Source organism: Coffea arabica, chromosome 9c, assembly GCF_036785885.1.
Source record: "Coffea arabica cultivar ET-39 chromosome 9c, Coffea Arabica ET-39 HiFi, whole genome shotgun sequence".
In the NCBI taxonomy this organism is placed as follows: Eukaryota; Viridiplantae; Streptophyta; class Magnoliopsida; order Gentianales; family Rubiaceae; genus Coffea; species Coffea arabica.
The window spans coordinates 2,739,553-2,755,245 of NC_092326.1; the positions used below are offsets into that span (position 1 = coordinate 2,739,553).

Below are 15,693 nucleotides of genomic sequence, written 5' to 3' on the forward strand. Positions count from 1 at the left end.
CTTGTACATATATTTTTGGGATAATATAAAAAACACTTGTACATAATTCAGATTGGGAAAATCGCCAATTTAGTCCTTAAACTTTTTTTTATGTCAATTTAGTCCCTATACATTATTTGTAGCCAATTTAATCCCTAAACTTATATTTCGATTCCAATCAAGGAGCTTAGCGGCGGTGCCACCGCATAATTTCCATCGGCTTCCAGATCTAGGAACCCAGAAGGGGTATTTTAGGGACTTCTATATTTCCCTTTGACTTTCATCTTATTTCTATATGGTCTTCACCTTCAACGACAGCTCCCTCTCCTCCATCACATCAGAGCGTCTACTCCGGGCTATGCAGAGTGTCTACTCCGCCCTCTGCTCCCTCAACCTCCAGGACAAGGTCTCCATCACCACTGCCCACTCCCTCGCCGTCCTCCAGACCTCCTACCTCCCCTTCGCCGACAGGTTCCACCCGGACCTCACCCCCTGCTTGACTGCCATCCTCAACTTCCATCTCAAGACCGGCTCCCCTTTCCTCATCAATGCCTACCCCCTACTTCGCCTACAAGGCCAACCCCAAGCAGGTCCCTCTAAAGTTCGTCCTTTTCCAGCCCAACTCCGGGATCGTCGATCCCGCCACCCCTACTGTATTTATTCCGGTGTAAACAATTATAATAAACCCCAGTTTCCTCGAAACTTTGTAACAAAATTAAAGAATTTCCACCTTTGCCTCCTCATCATCGGGATGAATTATGCAGAGTTATCTCATTCAAAAGCTTGTTAAAGTTCTGGGAAGAAGATCAATGGGGTGCGTGCCACAGCTGCTTTGGCATTGTATAATGTATAGTTCTAATATATAGCATATCCAAAGCCTTACTCCTCATCATTACGCACCACATACAATTTGTCTGGTGCTCAGCGAAGAAGGGCCAACTTAGATTACGGGCGCACCAACTACGAATGCTTTGCAAAGTTGAATTCCTTCAGGATTCCGCTGTTTGCTTTGTATCTCGACGATCCCGCCACCAATCTCCACTACGACAACATGCTTTTCGCCCAGATCGACGCCGTCCATTTCGCCGTCGAGTCCCTGGGGTTCAAGGACGACGCGGTGTGCGTCCAGATCTCCGAGACCGGCTGGCCCTCCAAGGGGGACGCCGACGAGGCCGGAGCCACTCCAGAGAATGCCAAGAAGTACAACGGCAACCTCATCAACAAGCTGGTGTGCGGGAAGAAGGGGACGCCCATGAGGCCCAACGCCGACTTGAACATCTATGTCTTCGCCCTTTTCAACGAGAACATGAAGTCCAGCCCAACCTCCGAGAGGAACTACGGCCTTTTCAAGCCGGATGACTCCTCGGCCTACTACACTGGCTTCAACAGCACCGGTCTCCTTTCCACTTCCTCCAATACCTCCACTCCTCCTAGTAGTACTGGTAGTAGCAGCAGCAGCAGCAGTAGTGTTCCTCCTGGCTCCTCCTCCTCCGGTAGCACCACTTCTTCCACAGCAGTAGTAGTATCATAAGATGAAAGTCAAAGAAAAATATGAAAAATATGGAAGTCCCTAAAATACCCCTTCTGGGTTTCTAGATCTGGAAGCCGATGGAAATTATGCGGTGGCGCCGCCGCTAAGCTCCTTGATTGGAATCGAAATATAAGTTTAGGGATTAAATTGGCTATAAATAATGTATAGGGACTAAATTGACATAAAAAAAAGTTTAGGGACTAAATTGGCGATTTTCCCATTCAGATTTCAAACTTCATAGGTTTTATGAAATCAAACGCATCCTTATTCTTTCTCTTCTATCCTTTTCTATTATAGACTCCCAAACTAGCTAGTTTCTGTCTTTCCAGCTAGGGAGCCGCTTGATAAGAGGGTTTGGGTTTCAGGAATTAGAATAACTACCATACCTGTTGCTTGGTAAATAGGTATGTGCATTGAAAAATTGGAATGAATTCTAAAAATTTGATGACTCTCAATTCCTTTTTGGTTGATTACCAAAATTGATTCCTAAATGGACAATAAAAATTCAAAAAAAAAAAAAGTAGTTCCCATCTTTTCTACCTCTCTTCCCGTCCTGTACTTCTCTCTCCCATTTCCAAGTATCTCCACGACCATGCCTCCTTAACAACCAAACCTTCTTTCTCTGCCCTCTTGCTTGCTAACAACCTCTTACCTCCTTCTTTGTTCATCTTCTTTTCCTCCAATCAATTTTTCCTATCATCAAGTTAGTGTAATAGCAAATTATTCTCAAAAATTTGGCAAAGTTTTCCATTTAAACACAAAAATTTACAAGCCTTGTGTGGTGATGAGGTTGAGGGGTGATTTCCAATGCCAAAATGTATGAACTTTACCCATGCTTAAATTGCATAGGAGGATGACCATTTTGCATCTTGGAAGCATAGGAAGGTGACCATTCTACATCTTGGATTTCTAGTTATAGTTTGGATCTTTGATTGGCAAATCTCAATAATCTTGAACTCAACAAACCTTAGCAGCTTGACATTAGTAGCATTAATTGTGAATTTTTTCCTTCATTTTTGAAGTTGATGGGTGGTGGCTAAAGAAAGAACCCATTAGCAATGACCAAAACGAGTCTAAGATGGAAGAAATGAAAAAAATTCTCAATATAAAAATACAAAATTGTATTTTGATGCCCGAAACTAAAAAGTTCTTACCAAGCAACAGATATTGTAATGATGCCATAAGCTCATACCCAAACTAGGCTCTGTTTGGATTTTCTATTTTTTGAAAAATAAGTTTTTCATATATAATACTACAATAATACATAAACAAAAATAATTCTAAAAACACTATATCCATAAAATATATCAAAAAGAACTTCCAATATACAAAAAAAATTAAGAACTATACAAAAAATTTGCACCATTTTCTTCTTTCATCTATCGCCACCATCTCCTCCTTCCTCGTCTTTTTTCTCCCTCTCTCTTCCTCCTCCCTCTCTTTCCTTTCCTCCCTTTTCCTCCTCCCTTCTTCCTCCTTCCCTCCTCCCTTCCCCTTCCCATTCCCCTCCCTTGTCTTGCCACACCCATCGAGGCCATGTATTAGAGAAGGGGAGAGGTGGGATGTGGCTAGAAAGGAGAGGGGAGGAGAGGATAATAAGGGAAGGGAAGGAGGGGAGAGAGGGAGAAGGAAGAGGAGGGAGGAGGATGGAGGAAATTTAGAGAGGAGGAAGGAGGGGTCGGTGGTGGTGATGGGTGGTAGTGTTAATTTTTAAAAAATATTCTAAAAGTTTTTAAATTTTAAAAATATCCCAAAATATATCCCAAAAAATCACCAAATCATTTAAAGTAAAATTTTTCATATAAATTACTACAGTAAAATATTCTCAAAAAATAACTAATCCAAATGGAGCCATTTCGTAAATGATACAAATTACAGTTCCAATTCTAAAAGCTGAACCAAGTGTCCCTGAATTCCAACCGCAGTGGGGAGTTTCTGGACGGCCGGGTTCTTTTCCTAGGTATGCTATGCAAGAATCCTTCTCTTCTTTGGTTATGGATTAAAATTGGACTATATTATAGGTGGTGATTGATAATTGGACTATGCTAGGCAGAACCTTGAAAATTGGACCAAAATAGTAATCCTTTTTTTGGGGGGCTTCATCGGCGAATTTTTCAAAATATTGCTAAAATAAAAAATTGTCATAAACTTGGTACAATTTGGTAGGCGTTGCTGATTTAGGGGTCGCCACATTTTCGATACGAGGCTTCCAATAAAAATGCTTTTAATTTTCATTTTATTTTGATGGCTTTAGTTTTCTTTTTTTTATTATTATTTTTTGCAGAAGCTTTGCCAAGCTTTTGCATTCATTTTGCCTGGCTATATTGGCTGGCTGCAGTTTCTTTCTTTCTTTCTTTTTTCCAAGCTTTTGCTGCTCATCTGATGAGCGGTGAAGCATTTACCATAGCTTTCTTTTTTTTTTTTTGCTGATTTGCGGCGTCAGTTTTTTTTTCCATGGACCGTGATTGCAGATTGTGGCCAAAATAATATTTTTTAAAGTGAAATCATAATTTTTTAAATAGTGATTATGCCTTTTTTTTTTAAGTAAAACCGCAAATCTCAATTGCCGCGATAGTTTTCCCACTATCGATCACATAACCAATGGTCGTAGTTCCGCAACTTATTAATTTTTTCATTTTTTATATAAAAAAAAATGACGGTGAGGCCCTAATTTTTTTTAAAAAACTAACGCCGCAATTTGAATTTGCGACTTTAGTATACTAAAATTTAATATACGATATTATGTTAATTTTATAAATTTAGTAAATAATTAAGTATGCTATTAAAATACTAAAAAAATTTGCCTAAGTCATATTTTTTATATCTTTTAATGTTAATGTTAATTCAAATAATGCATAATTGAACAATATTTATAGGATGTAATAATTAGCATATGAACTTAAATGATAATAAAACGAGAGGTTCGATAAGAAAATTTTGAAAAATCTAAATATCACCCATCAATGTACCTCTTGACCTTATCGCATGAAGTGGTTGAATAGCCTCATTTCCAATGAATCCTTCCGTGTGGTAGATTTCGTCCTAATTGGAGTAGTGCTACTTTGACTGGAAATTGTTTTTGGACTAAATTAGTACCTTTGATTTTGTAGATCTGATGGATAACTAAAGTTGCAAATTCAAATTGCGGCGTTAGTTTTTTAAAAAAAATTAGGGCCTTGCCGTCACTTTTTTTTATAAAAAATAAAAAAAATTAATAAGTTGTGGAACTACGACCATTGGTTATGTGATTAACGGTGGGAAAACTATCGCGGCAATTGAGATTTGCGGTTTTACTTTCAAAAAAGCCATAATCACTTTTAAAAAAATTGTGATTTCACTTTAAAAAATATTATTTTGCCCACAATCTGCAATCACGGTCCATGGAAAAAAAAAACTGATGCCGCAAATAAAAACAAGGCTATGGTAAATGCTTCGCAAAAAAAAAAGAGAAAGAAACTACAGCCAACCAATATAGCCAGGCAAAATGAATGCAAAAGCTTCGCGGCTCAGCAGCTTTTGCAAAAAAATAATAAAAAAAAAAGAAAACTAAAGCCATCAAAATAAAATGAAAATTAAAAGCATTTTTATTGGAAGCCTCGTATAGGAAATGCGGCAACCCCTAAATCAGCAACGCCTCCCAAATTGTACCAATTTTATGGCAATTTTTTATTTTAGCAATATTCTGAGAAATTCGCCGCTTCAAAATAGTAATCCTTTGAAATTGAGAATTGAAAAGTATAAGCTAAGTCTCGTGCAGATTCTTTATCTGTGTGGACTAAATTATAGCTGGTGATTTTTTTTTTCGGGCAATGATAATAGATGTATAACCTATTCTATTATAATCTACAGAAAAAGAAATCTAAAGAAACTTATGTATCAGGAGTTAGTAGGTACGTAAACTTGACTACACCAAAGGAGGTGTTATGTGCTATAACACCTCCCTTGGATTTTTTTTTGCTACAGGTGGATTGATAATTGGACTGTACGAGAACCTTTGAAAATTGGACCAAAATAGTAATCCTATGAAATTGAGAATTGAAGGGTATGAGCTAAGTATGGTGCAGATTCTTTGTCTGTGTGGAAACCAGAAATGGAAGATATGGGTGCCCCACAAACTCATGATTCTCTCTTCTGTTTGGACGCCACAAATATATGAGGTGCCCCACAAAGTCGTGATTCTCTCTTTCTGAAGTTCCTTGTTTTTGAACTCTAATTTATTCTACCTTAATTTTAAGATGTCCATAGAGGGTGCGAAGAGAATTTCGTCTTGGCTTTCTTGTTTAGAAAATTATTAGCTGCTTTCTTTTATTTTATATTTTTGTTTTTTTGGGCAGTCGATGCAGTTATCCATGCTAGACTAAGGGCCGTTTGAAGTTGCGATAGTTTATTGAAAAGTACTTTTCTAATAAGATTTTTAATAAAAATACTTATTAACTGCTTAACTACTTTTAAATATATTGTTTGAAAACATGGTTCAATAAGTACTTATTGTATTAGATAATATGTAATTTAAAAATTTTTAGAAGCGTTTATCTTTTTATTTGATTCATAATATATGATAAAATGATAAAATTTGATGTTTTAATTTTTAAATCACAAAAGTTATTCTAAAAGCATCAAATTTGACTTTTTGCTAAAAGTACTTTTAACACCACAAGCTCCACTCCTAATTTTTATGGGATGAGATTCACTAAACACTTTATATGTACTTTTAACACCTAAAAGTACTTTTTTACCAGAAACACTGCAACCCCAAATGGAGCCTAAGAGAAATAGAAATCTCAACTGGAAAAGAACTCCTAATTGGTCCAACGGAGTTTGGCTAACGATTTAAAATTTGAATCACCACAAGTTCCTCCATTCAACCATGGCATTGGATAACATTTTATCATCTACATATACATTACTAATTAGAATTATATTCATAGATGTGCTTCAAAAATTGATGCATCAGACGCTATGAATACAAAATTATTTCTTCAGTTTTTTGATAAAATATCGTAATTTCATCTATTTGCCTAATGGTAAAACTTATTTTAGACGTATACATATATAATAGATCTAAAGAATAGATACTATAGACCTAGAAAATTAATAAAAAAAAATTACACTGTAATCTCAAAAGTCAACTAAAATACGAGTAGACCAAGAACATTTATGCATGCTTTCAACTCCCAAACCTGCTAATTAAGTGTTTCAAACTCATATTCTATGTTAAGATCTAAGGAAATAGACCTAAAAAAATTTTAAACCTGACAACTAAATCTGAAAAAAGTTTATGTCTAATAAAATAAATAGAAAAACTGAAAAACTCACACTAGGAATTCTTAAGAGACGACAAATGTAATGCTAGAAGAGGAGAAAACTATCACTAGAGAACCTTCGGAGAGATGGTACTCTAACTAGAAAATCCTAAAAGACACTTTATTACACGCACGCAAGACAAAAAGAAAGAAAATCATGGGAGGAAGGGAGACTAATAGGAAGATGTTTTGTTTGCAAGAGAAAGCTAGAGAAGAAGAGGAGATTTTTTTTTATATAAAGAATTGTTAAATGTTAGAGAAAATGAGGATGATGTAGATTTAGGGATAGAGAAATTTTGTTAGTTATATGTTTTCAATTGATTTTAAAAACCTCATTTTAATTTTTTGGTTCCAAAAAGTTGAAAATCAGAAACAGATCTTAAGTTGCTTGTGGATTCTAATTCCAACCTACCTTTTTGCTTTTTCATGCAAACAAAAATATTCTTCAAATTTTTACATAATTACTAACGATTAGATAACTTCTTTTACTGCAAGCCTTTCTCCATTTTCTTCCATTTCTCATCCGACTCCCAAATTCATCTACGTCCCCCTTGTTCCTCATCCAATATTTAATCTTTGTAACAAAATAATTATTTACACTAAAAAATTATTTGATTAGCAAAAACTTCAGTTATGTAGCACACAAGGGCTATTTGTCATCGATTTTATCAAAATCAGCTTTTCAACTTTCTTTTTTTTTGAGAACACATACCAATTCATTAGAGTAACTTTTTTAATAGTAAACGAGAAAACATGAGTTAATCTAAATATTCTTATTTCAAACACTAATTCTACAAACTTTGAATCAATTAAAAACAAGCCCATATCATTATTGTGGATCTAAATACTATTTTTGCACATATTTAAACAAGTTAAAGTTAAAATATTTGCACAATAGTCTCACATGTGATGCCCTGTCGATACTTTTTCCATAAGATTGCTACTGTGCAATAAAGCTGGGGTGAGGGCGGTGGCGGAGAGTTAAATGGACAATAATGTTTGTTTTGATATATTTTTTTGGATGCTTTTTTTCCTTCTTTATGGTATTTATGATGTGTTTTCTTTTTGGATGTTTTGAGTCATTTTAAGGTGTTTTTAGATGTTTCAACCATATTAGTTGTTTTTAACACCAAATCAAGAGCTAAACATATTTAAAATATTCTAGTAACCCACCATACTTGTTGTGGGGGAAGTTACATAAATACACATTTACTTAATAGTTTGGTGATCTAAATTAAGTGCTTTTTTTAATCTTCCAATTTCAAAGTCAGACTTTACATTTTCCGGTCCAATTTTCGATAGTGCGATTTATGTAGTTCATGACGTGACAGCTTCAAGCTTCCCTGTATTGTACACAGCCGGCCGTTTTCGAGCTTCGGGTTCTCTTCCATAACGGTGCAAGGGTCTTTGGATAGCCAAATTTTTTCAAATAATATTTCACCTGTATCATAAATATATTTTTAATTTATTTTTTTATATTTTCAATCATTTTTTATCTCATATATATATCACATTACAGAAAATAATGCAATAATTATTCCAGTAATATTTTAAATAATTAAATCGTAAGCTAATCTATCCTTTTTTTTTAGGGGTGTCCTGCAGGGAGTGGATCCCGTAAACTATTCCCCACCTTTCATAATTTGTTGACAGCAAGGTTCGAACCAAGAACCTAAGATTGGAAACAATATTTTAAATAATATTCTATCCAAACACACTAACTTGTAGCGTACGCAGCCACATGTTTCCAAGGTTTTAATTCGCAGCCACGGGGACGTATAACTTACAATTTTACAAGGTCAAAGACCCGAATTCCAAGAAAGGATGAATAGCTCCAAAACCATGGAAAATTCAATTCAAACAAGAGCAGCAAGATGTGCTTGGATAGGAAATTATTTGAATGTTATTTAGAATAATTATCGTAGCAATTGTTGTGATGTGATGCATGAGAGATGAAAAAGTAATTAGGAAAATAAAATTGTGAGTTGAAAGATATATTTGTAATACAAACAAATAATTTTTCTGCAAGACTGCGGAATTGACTGTAGTCATTTTGTCGCATTCTGAATTGGATGGATGATAAACTTTACAAGAGAGTTTAAAGGCGTCAAGTTTTGCTAACTTTCTGGTGTATGTATGCTGATAGTTACTTACAAGGTAGTTATACCTGAACTACAAAACTAAGTTGTGTTATGATGCACAAAAGTATTGTACTAGAAGCTTGACCGTGGAATCGGATACTGGTGTTGGGGGTACACAAGGCAGGCTAAAGTGCGAAAATTTGTGTTAGAGAAATTTCACAAAAAAAAGGGGATGAAAATGATGATCCTGAAACGTGTTAGACACTATTCTTAAGATGTTATTTGCCCTCGCTACACAAAATATTTGCTATATGATTGTGGCAAATTACCTCTAGAATATAATAAGATTTAGAATAAAACTTGTTTGTAAATGTCAAATTTTCTTCAAAAGAATGATCAATGGCGAAAGTTAGTTTCTAACCTTTTTACCTTTTTTATGATACGTGTTATCATATAGAAAACTATGTTACCAAAAGATGCAAAAAAACGTTGGTATTCTTGCACAAAAGTTTAGGCATCTTTTTGGATCAAAGTAACCCAAATTACACATGAAAAAAATGCCAAACAAAATTTAGAAGTTTTTGAACGTGGTCATGATTCGCGGATCCATCTGCAGATCCAGTGCTGAGACCAGGCTCCAACTTTAGAAGTTTCTGGACACAATCCGCGGCTTGAATCCAGCGTTGTTCAAGCTGAATCCATCGGCAGATTCATTGTTTATGAGTCCATTTTATCACTTGACAAAAAAAAAAAAGAGTCTATTTTATCACTTTATTTCCATGTCTCTTTTGTACATTCTTTAAGACTCATTTGTACATTTCTTGTTTTATTTGTACATTTGAGTCACAATGGTACATTTACATGTTTCGTTACAAACTAATCCAATTTTTTTATACAAAATATAAAAGTTCACCTTTTCTCTTGAAAACGACTTTAACCAAAATCACGGCTTCTCCTTTTCAAAGATCACTGTTTATTTGTTAATTATATTGATAGAAGAATGCATAACTATAAAAATTATAAAAACACTGCAGAAATACATTACTTATTCTAATTTCCTTTAAAATGCATCAAAATTAATGCATATGGTACATATATGACAGAGATAAGCAAGATTATTTGGATTGCAATTTTTCAAGAGTTTTTGGAAAAACAATTATTGTAGCATTTTTTAAAATATAACATACGTGAGATAAAAAGGTTATTAAAAAATGTGTAAAAGAAACATTCATGGAAAAAGTAAAAAGTTTTCCCATAAAAACTACAATCTAAACAGCGCCAAGGTTGGATATATAGAGTTGCTTTTCAAAACATGATTTTAAAAATTTCAAACACATTCTCTAATCACTATCGTATCTCACATACAATAAATTGATGAAACTAAAAAATTTACTTTGAGGAGGCGGGCAAACTTTAACATATCTAAATTAATTTGAGTGTATGAAATTATATGATTTCTAAGTGCTTGGCAATGCAAGTGTTTAAACTTGCTAAAAAATGTATAACAATTTTTAATCTTTTGAATGAGCAACTTCTAATTTTCAAAAACTTGGAGGGACAGTGGCCCCTCCGCTCCTCCTCTATGTGTCAAACTAGTCTCTAATGTTTTGACAAAAAAAAAATGGTCTCCAAAATTTCAAATCTTAGGCACATTTAGGACAATTGATAGGAAATTAACAATGACTAATGGTCAAAGTTAAATTGTCGTTAGTTAACTACTTTGATTTTGCACTTTTAATTCCCCATGTTTCAAATTTGAATTGTTATGATCCATTCGGTTTCAAATAGTTATAATTAGTATTTGAAGATGAAACAAGATATGAATTATTCCTTCCATTTCATTCAAAGTGTCGTGTTTTTTATTTTGAAATGTTTTAAAATATTTTTCATCTTACCAAAGTCAAAGTTACTTTTTATCTCTTTTTCAATAGTATCCCCACTTTAATCCACATTTTATACTAAATCAAATTTGAATTTTGAATTTTCAAGGCAACTTTAGAAATAAATCCACTAACATCGCTATCAAGTTACTAATCTTAAAAATTTAGAATCATGAAATGCAACAAATAATTTGGGATGGAGAAAATAATTAAATATGCAATAGATGTGTTCCTAACTCTCTATGAAACTTCATAGAGCACCTTAAATAGGCATAGCATCGTCCTTTAACTAAAATAGCACCTCTCTATTAAATAAGTTGAAATTGGATAACTTTTTTTTTTGCTTGACACGATAGACTTACATTACTCTATACTAAGGAAATGGAGGGGGGGGCCTGAAGAACCCCAAGAACAATTCAGAGGGGACTGAACTACCACCGGCCCAAACGGGTGTCTAGTGCCTACATACCCATTAACAACATTTCCAGGAAACCTGATTTTTAGAATGTAAGTTAAGGAATTTGATCCCTTGACCTATATCTAAGTAGAGTTTTGAAACTCTCATGGTGGCTAGAGTAGTTTTTTTTTTTTTTGCCACAGTAGTTGGTTAAGTTGAAATTGGATAACATTACACATTTGATATGCAAAACAAAAATTAGTATAAAAAAAAGGAAAAAGATTATAGTTAAATATATATTTTTAATAATTATTACTACATAAATTCTTGCATGACTACTAAACGTAAGCTACAAATACTTGTAGTTAGTAACTGTGATTATAAAACGATTGAATGTCAGTACCAAATGAAGTGTTTTTAGGATTTTAAAGATAAATTTCTTTATTTTTGTTGTTTTCCTACTTGTTAAATCCAACATTTCAATAGCAAAGTTTTAAAATATTTATATTGCTATTCGTTTACCTTGATAATTGAATGATTCAAAGAATTCTGCAAAATATCAATTTCATCTCAAACTAAATTGGTATGTCATTGAAATTGAAAAAACAAAGATGAACAATTTAATTTACATATAGTACATAATAGAGTGTTTAACTATTAATACAAGTGCAAATTATAGGATAATGAATTCTTCATAGTGTAAAACGATACATAGATATATTATGCCAAATCCGAGACTAGCTATGCAAAAGAGAAGAAATCCATGTGAAATTAGTAAGATGAATAAATGAAAAAAATAAAAAGAGAAAGAACTTAATTTTTGCACATTTTCAACAGAATTTCCAATTTAGAGTTGCATCTCTTGTCCTTAAGATAGCAAACTTTAACATATCAAATCTTTAGTAAATAATTTAAACTGTTCTCAAATTTTTGCGCAAGCAATATTTTAAAACTTATAAAAACATGTTTCAAAGTTTTCAATTTTCTAAGGGAGCAAAAGCTCATTTTCTAAACAAGGCAATCAAATATTTTGTTTTTCTTTTCCCTTGTGTAGGTATTTTAAATCCTTGGCATATTAAAAAATATATATAATGTATTCTATCCCATAATAGCATAGGATGAACACAAAATTTTGGGTGGGGGGGGGGTGGGAGGTGGGGTTTAAATCCATTTTTGCACAAAATAACATTGGGTGCACATTTTCTTAGAAAGCATAATAGAGGAACCCATACAAAAACCGAAGGGCATAAATCCACACCTCTGTATTAAATCCACATCCTATGCATCTATTAGACAAAAATAGCTTTACCTTTTAAGTATATTTGACGTTTTTTATATTTTTAAGAAATATATATTTACATAGCAAAAAAGAGGAAAAACTAATGTTTGCATTGTTATAGAGAATACCTTCAAATATTTTACAAGTGCATAACAATATTAATTTATAATTTTAATTTTAATTTAGCAATTGAAAATTTTCGGTTACTAATAATGATGTAAGTAGAAATATCTACATATTTCAATTTCATAAAACCAAAGTCGAAGCATTTTTCAAGGTGGAATATGCATTCATATTGACTTCATACTAATGTTCTCCTTTTGGTTAAGTGTAAGTGTTAAAAAAGGTTTAACAAAATAAACAAGAAAAGGAAATTTGTATATAAAACCTACATAAAGATTGAGGTGTGAATTATTTTTCTTTAGAAAATATATTACTGTAAAAATTCTTGATTTAATGTTTAAAAGCTAAGGGTATCAATGTCTAATATATACATGGAGTGTGAATTTGATATGAATGGGTGTGGATTTAGCCCCTCCTAAAATTAAATCCTTTTGAATTGTAAAGAGTTTGAAATCATTGACCTCTAATTACTTTATTATGATAATCAAAATTCATAAAATGATAAAGGGCACAAGGTAGAGAAATCCAGCCAACCATGATATGAGAAAAAGAGTAATTGGAAGATGCTTATTTTAAAGAATAGGACATTTTCAAGTTACTTGCATGCTATCTAATTGTATCAATTAGCCCCTAGGATATTAATTGCATCATGCACATGAGTTTCAGGCTTTGTTTTCGCGTAAGAAACAAACAAAGGTTTCTAGGCATGGAAGTTGTTCTATTAAGCTATTAAGATGGTGCTATCACGTCTTAAAAGGAAAGTTTAAGGTTTTTCTTTTTTTTTTTCCATTAAAGCTATGGAAATTGCACCTTACTTTACACAATAAATCAGATTAAATATATTTTTGAAAACTTACTAAAACTAGCTGAATGTTTGGAAGTCCTTCTTGCACAAGAATTTGGTTAAAGTCAGCCCTACGAGTAAATATGGATAAGTTGAAGGGTACATAATTACTTCTTAAATGCAAAAAAGAAAAAATCTTTTAAATTCTCTAAAGTGATTTGGGACATACAATAATATTTGAAGTGAACGAGCATGTGCACAAGTGTTCCTCTCAACAGATGAAATAAACATTGTAATGATAATGATATCTGTTAAGGCATTTAATAATAGCACAACACTTAACCGCAAAGACGTAATAATTATAAATCCTGGACATATGAATGGGGATTTACACCTACTTTTATGGAAATGACATAATTTCCAATTGTATAAAATGACATAATTTCGATGTAAATAGGCACAATTTTGGTATAAACGTGAATTATAACTAGACTAGTATAAAACTAACTATTACACAAAAAATATATTAATTTACACAAAAATTGTGTCAGTTTACATATCAGGACAGAACAGAACAGGACAAAATCTCAATTGGAGAGACCCCTTATCCTACTTTTATCATCCATCTGCTGGAAATGCCCCTTTATGACCTTTTTGCCCTTGTGGGTGCTGTATGCTTGGTAGTCTTGGTAAAGGCATATTGATCATTTTAGCTGAGCTGGGCTGTCCTCATTGGCAAGAATGACGGCGTGGCTTTGCAAAAGCGTGAGGCCGATTTTGCGGGTTCAAATTTGACGGCGCGGCTTTGTTTTTTTTTTTTTTTTTTTTTTTCACTTTCTTTGGTTCAGCATGAGTGATTATTGTTCTGCCATCTTTTGTTTACCTGTTCAAGTAGATCTTTCATGATAGTATATAAGATAAATATTAATCAATACTGAAAATAGGATAAATTCCACTTTAGATCCTTACTATAAACACACTCTAACTTCAATCCTTAATCTCCAGTTTCGGACATTTTACCTCCTAAATTATGAAAACCATCAAACTTTAATCCTTAAACTTTTATTTTAAACACTTTAGCAATAAAGTATGAAACCCATCACATTTAGCGTTTAAACTTTGAGTATCACTTGCCTATCATTCTGTTAATTTTTACAATCTCTTAGGACGAATTTTATTCTTTAGGGGGTGATTAAAGTGTTCAAAATTGAAATTTATAAACTAAATTGGGATAAATTTCACACTTTAAAGGGCAAAGTGCCAAAAAGTAAAATTTGAGGACTAAAATGAAAGTGTGTCTATAGTTTAAGCGTCCAAGGTAGAACACAGCCATCAAATTCTAGGGCTATTAAGGATAGTGCTACTCAATATTCAAAATGTTCAATTTATAGCCCATACGTAACTGAGATTATGTCTGTAGCAGTCAATTTTGATTCTCCAAATTATTGTGCAATGAGTGATCATTGTAAATCGGCAAACATACTCTACAACTATGGCTACTCAAATAGGTCAGCAAACTGATAAACGATGAGATGGTCTGGATATATACAAAATTTTAGGGTAACCGACAAAATTATTCCTCGTCAAACTATAATCGCGTAACACACACTGACGGGCTTTTCATATACGTGCAAGTTAAACAAATAGAATTACATCCGTCCACTGCAAGTATACATGTCAACTAATAGTTTAGAATATATATTGGGTCGATCCCACAGGAAGAGTGAACAATTACCGGTATTACTAAAGTTTTTCTATTATTTAGACTATCAATGAATTATAACAAATTTAACCTACTGAAATTATACAAAATAACAAATAAAAACTCCTTAGTTGTGGTATCCCTAACTACTCATACAAGTGCTATATTTGGATCATTGAATACTACATCTAGGCTAGTTATGGTGTAATTTCCTTATGCATTTGAATCCTACTTTCGTAGTGAATCAATTATACTTATAATTAATACATAAATATTCTCATGGTTATGAAATTAGTTACAAGTTCATTTCTTCAGTGAAATTACATGAAATGAATCACTAAAAACCACATAGGTGCACCTCTACTTTCGTGAGTGTACTCCCTATGTTTAGCACTTCTTGAACTAGTGTTAAATCTTAATTTTCATTGCAGAAACAACATCTTAGATAATCACAATCAATGGTACCAGATTAATCATGATTTAAAGAGCCAAAGTGCTAAATAACTTGCTCAAATCATAACAATCAAATAACCAAATAATAAACACTAACAATTATAGAAAGTTCAACCAAACCCAAGACATAAACTTTAGAGACACATATTGAACACAAAATCCAGAACTTGCATATCAACTA

General features: G+C 33.0%; 1 pseudogene; it reads left to right on the top strand.

Moving 5' to 3' along the window:
- Window positions 1-274: 274 nt before the first annotated feature.
- On the top strand, window positions 275-1,510 carry LOC113708429 (glucan endo-1,3-beta-glucosidase 11-like; annotated as a pseudogene).
- The last annotated feature ends 14,183 nt before the right edge of the window (window positions 1,511-15,693 follow it).